Source organism: Malaclemys terrapin, chromosome 14 (genome assembly GCF_027887155.1).
Source record: "Malaclemys terrapin pileata isolate rMalTer1 chromosome 14, rMalTer1.hap1, whole genome shotgun sequence".
Classification (NCBI taxonomy): domain Eukaryota; kingdom Metazoa; phylum Chordata; order Testudines; family Emydidae; genus Malaclemys; species Malaclemys terrapin.
In genome coordinates, this window is record NC_071518.1 from 19,950,134 (window position 1) to 19,955,242 (window position 5,109).

Genomic DNA, 5,109 nt, shown 5'->3' on the forward strand with positions numbered 1-5,109 from the left:
GCAAACTACCTGAAGTGAAAGTAATTTGTGCTCGGGGACCAAGCCAGTAAGGTTTGGAACAAAAATCTTGTTAACTCCCCACCTGTATGTTACAGCAATAAGGACACATTTGCAAAACAAGTGCCTCAGCGTGTGGTGAGTAGCACTAGTCAGGAATTTTAAAAAACAACATTTTTTCATTGGAAAATGCCAATTTGTTAGAACCAAAACTTTTTACAAAAATGAATCAATTGCAACTAAATTTACACCAGGAAGGTTTTTTCAGGGGGGAGGGATAGCTCAGTGGTTTGAGCATTGTCCTGCTAAACCCAGGGTTGTGAGCTCAATCCTTGAGGGGGCCACTTAGGGATCTAGGGCAAAATCAGTACTTGGTCCTGCTAGTGAAGGCAGGGGGCTGGACTCAATGACCTTTCAAGGTCCCTTCCAGTTCTAGGAGATAGGATATCTCCATTAATTTATTTATTAATTTATTTCAGGTCCGGGATGGAATTTCTGGTCAAAGAGAGAGGGAGAGACTCTGGGATAGAGTCTGCTGCCCTTACTCAAATGAGTAGTATTAAATGCCAGTAAATACTCTGGGGCTGAGGACTTCCTAGTATTAAAGAGTTGTTTATAGTCAGTATATTGGAAATATTTTTATTTATTATTTGAAAAGGAACACCATACCAAAGGGCACCTATCCAAAGCTCTAGAAGACCTTAACATATATTTCAACAGATCATAATACAGAACTTACAAAACCCAAAACCAGATTTGAATGATAAAACAACTGTAATATAAGACTTTCAAATTCAGGGCCTAAGTTTTACGCCATGTAAAATAATAGGTATACATAATAGGCATATGCAACAGCTCCCATTGCATATATAATACCAGTAATTGTGCACAACGTGTTATATTTATCATCAACCTGATTCTTCAATCTGTCACACTAGTTTAAGACAGTGTAACTCCACTGAAGTCAAATGAACATTTGTGCAAATATGTATCCACATCCATATTTGTTTGCCTAGCCATCTTGAAAGCTGTAGGTTTGGGAGACATCCAATCTGGGAACAAAACAATGCAACATGACTTAGTTGACCAATCGCACAATGTGAATACTGTAGTGAATTATAAATAGCAAATATTCAAAGTAATATTCAAGACAAATAGTTCTTGAGGTTGAAATATGTTTGCACAAACTATTCATCAAATAATGTCAAATAAATAAATCAGTAAAAAGCTAAGTCTCCACATGGATAATTAACAGGAAAATGGGCCTAATTTGTCCAATAAATTGTTTGTTAAACTAGTTTGCTCTAAGCTTTAAGGGGAATTCTGCAAGTGCATAATTGTCAAGGGGAATGTTAAAAATAATCCAAGGTATCTGCTGAGAATTTGGGTTGTATTTCATGCAAGACACGGTCCCCTCATCGCAGACTATCTCAGGCAGTCTAAAACTTCATGCCCCTCCCCCATTATTAAAAGAATGCATGGTTGTGTGTTTTAAACACTCACACCCCACTGAGTTAAAATAGCACTCCATACTGTATCCTTATTTCTCTCTAACTGACATGGAGAATCTCTCTTGCCTTTGGTTCCTCTCTTTTACGAACTTCAGGAATGCTGTATTAGGGAACTAATGTTTAAAAAACCCTTCGTGGGCTAAAAGATTCTTTCCCCATCACTTGGAGCTTTCTGTTCTGCTCATTTTTAATGTATGTACATTGGAAGGCTCCATTTTTTTATTTTGTATGTACTGATTGTCTGCTGCTCCTTTGTATTAATTATACAGTGAAAATGCATTTCCATCCTGGACGCCAACTGTTAATGTTTAGGTCTAGATTGTGCCCTTGGAGATTTCTGGATGGAGTAAAGAGGACATGCTGCAGGCAGAGGTCACAGGGAGAATTCCTTCTGACTCAGGATTGCCAACCTCAAGCATGTAAAAATTATGAGTCAGGCCCACCAAAAATCATGAGATTGGCTTAAAATCATGGTGTTTTTTAAAGTAATAAATTCTGGTTTCATTTAGTTGGTTTCTGAGCCTTGAAGTTGAACTTGCATCTCATTTTCAAGCCTTTCTTTGTAACAAGGAAGGCTAGAAACTCACTTCTTTTTAAATGGTAGCTGAGATTCTCTTGCTATTTTTTCCCAGAAACTGGGACCTTAAGAAATACACCAAAAAACATGAGGCTTGCAACAAAATTGCAAGAATTGACAGTACTGCTGACTCAGCAATAATTGCTTCTAGGGGCTTCGTCCCTAGCAATGCATAGCAGCGCAGCAGCTACACCACCATTGCAGCGTGCTCCCTTCTGTGGAGGAGAGAGCAGTGTCTCGGCTCCAAACTTCCCAGCCCCTTTTCAGACAGGAGAAGGCAGGACCCATGCCCTCAGCCCCATTGGACCTGTCCCCAGCACAAGAGGATGGGGAAAAGGATCCTTGCACTCTCCTCCATTGTCCACCCATACAAAGCCCAATACATTCCTTTCTTTTTGTGCTCCTTTCATATATGCTGCATCCACCTTCTTAATTTATTTCAACACAGGGGACTTCTATGTCCAGCCTCAGTTGCAATTTTGTGGAGACAGCTGATCAGAGTGAAATCCTGGTGGGAAGGCCTATGGAAGCTTGCACAAGGGAGAAGATTGTGGAAATCTGAACATTTACTTTGCGCTGCTGTCAGAACTAAAATCCATATCACTGTCTCACTCAGACAAGTATGCCATGTAATTATATTCCCTGTGCTGAACAGAGGTAACCAATGTTTAGAAAGGGTGGTCTGGTGCTCCAGGATGACTCTCCTTCAGGGACAACATGTAAATATTCAGCCTGACCAGTCAGGCATGGGGATATCAATATAGCTGGGAAGAGAACTCCTCCGGAGCAGCCCGCTAGCTGTGGCACTGAGTGATGGCTAGAAAGTTAGCTCCCTCTTCTGGACTCGGTCAGTAAAGACAAATAAAATAATGTGTTTATCGACATGTAGCTTGGATAGTTTGTAATAATGAATCAATGCTTCTTATGCTTTTCTTTTTTATATCACAAGCCTGGAGGCGTCAGATGGAAGGTACTAAAGCCAAGGGCAAATCATGGTCCCTGCACGCAGCCAGAGTAACTGGGCTGTGTATGCTGGGAAGGCCCATCGACGCGGAGCCTGGGAATGAAAAAAAACCTCACTTCCAAAAGTAATGAAACAGCAGGTAAAACACTCTACAGCCTGGATGCAGGAAGTCCCCACTGAACATAAATCTATGAGGCACATGGAGTGTGGACCTCCTGGGCAAAGTCCCACTATCCGCACTAGTGTCACTGCACACAGGGCCCTCTAACGGCCAAAGGTTTGCCCCTCAGTCCTTATGCAAGCAAAAATCCGAGTGTAGTCTATAGCAGGGGTGGCCAAACTGGGTCGTGAGCCACATGCAGCTCTTTTACCATTAAAGTGCAGCTAACAGAGCCCCCACTCCCCACCTCCTAGTCTGGGAGAAGGAAGCTTGGGACCTCCGGCTTGCAGCGCCATGGTGGTTAGGGGCTTCTGCCCAGTGAGGAGAGGGGTCTCGGGGCTTCGGCCCTGAGGGCGCGCATGCTGGTGCTTGGGGCTTCAGCAGGATCGGAGCTGAAGCCCTGAGCCCAGTCGGGCACCTCCCACAGGGCTGAAGCCCTGAGCCCTGGCAGGTATGCCCCAAATCTCAAACTTCTGAAGACTGTTGTATGTGGCTCAGAGGGTGAGAAAGTTTGGCCACCCCTAGTCTATAGGAATTTGGCCTGAATAGGAAATTGTAAGGACAGCAGGACTGAGTCCTCATTGTCTAAGTTGTGAATCCAGGTTTTTCTAGGCATACAGGGTAGTCAGTAGTAGCCTTTCTAGGGGTTCCAACATGTTACTTAACCTTCTTTGCATAAAAGCTGTAATATTGCAAGTTTGTTCTCACAGAATTTCCAGACCACATGGAAACAGGAAGCACCAGAAATCTCACCAGAGACACTATTCTTCAGAGATCTTGAGCTCAATTTTGCAGACCACAGAAGTTAAGAATATTCAAATACATTTGTGATAAGCACATAGAAATGTCTGTGTGCTCATCTGAACCAGACATTTGTGGTTTACCCTTCACTGTGGGCCTGATCCTGATTGATCTGAATTAAACAGCAAAAGTACTATGCGATCTCTAGTGTTTTACCTTGGCATTATGAAAATGCACACATAAGACTTCACATGCCTAACTACAGCCTTTATTAATTGCAGAATTTGGTCTTTTTGAAAAACAATTCTCTAGTACCTTCCATCTGAGGATCTAAAACATCTTTACAAGCATCAGTGAACTGAGTTTCACAGCGCACATGTGGGTCCTGTTCTCCCTGTTTTACAGCTGGGGCACAGAGCAGTTAAGTGCAAGGAGGTCCACAGAGGGTAAGTGACTTCTCCAAGATCACATAGGAACTGCTAGGAATAGAATATAGGTTTCCTGATTCCCAGTTCTGTGGTTTAACTGCAAAAAATCCTTCCCCAGAAGGATGCACTTACAGTAACAGCATTGCAGGAAGAAGAACAGGAGTACTTGTGGCACCTTAGAGACTAACAAATTTATTAGAGCATAAGCTTTCGTGGACTACAGCCCACTTCTTCGGATGCATATAGAATGGAACATATAATGAGGAGATATATATACACACATACAGAGAGCATAAGCAGGTGGGAGTTGTCTTACCAACTCTGAGAGGCCAATTAATTAAGAGAAAAAAAACTTCTGAAGTGATAATCAAGCTAGCCGAGTACAGACAGTGTGATAAGAAGTGTGAGAGTACTTACAAGGGGAGATAGAGCATTGCAGGAGCATCTTAAGAGGCCTTTTTGAAATTTGGAAACTGCGTTATTGGTGAGAGAAACACTCTCTGTTCCTCGAAACTCCAGAGCAATGGTTTTTAAATTCATATTATCACATTTATACATTAACATGCACACAGAGAACTAGGGGTGTACTTGTTTATACATTACTTGGTGCTGTATAAACACTTAGGAAGGCAAGGTTCCTTTAGTCCAGTAGCTCAAATCCAGCTAAGTTAATTAATAAAAGTTGTTAACCTGTGTGTTGGTGGTCTCAGTCCAGTGCCTATTGGACAGGT

At 42.2% G+C, this 5,109-nt stretch overlaps 1 long non-coding RNA gene across 1 annotated transcript in view; it reads right to left on the bottom strand.

The window, feature by feature from the left end:
• LOC128848870 (uncharacterized) overlaps window positions 1–4,883 on the bottom strand; it is a 92,617-nt gene extending 87,734 nt beyond the window's left edge. The window contains exon 1 of the long non-coding RNA XR_008447116.1: window positions 4,796–4,883. This is a non-coding gene — a long non-coding RNA (uncharacterized LOC128848870). The remainder of the gene's footprint in view (window positions 1–4,795) is intronic.
• Between the last annotated feature and the right edge of the window lie 226 nt (window positions 4,884–5,109).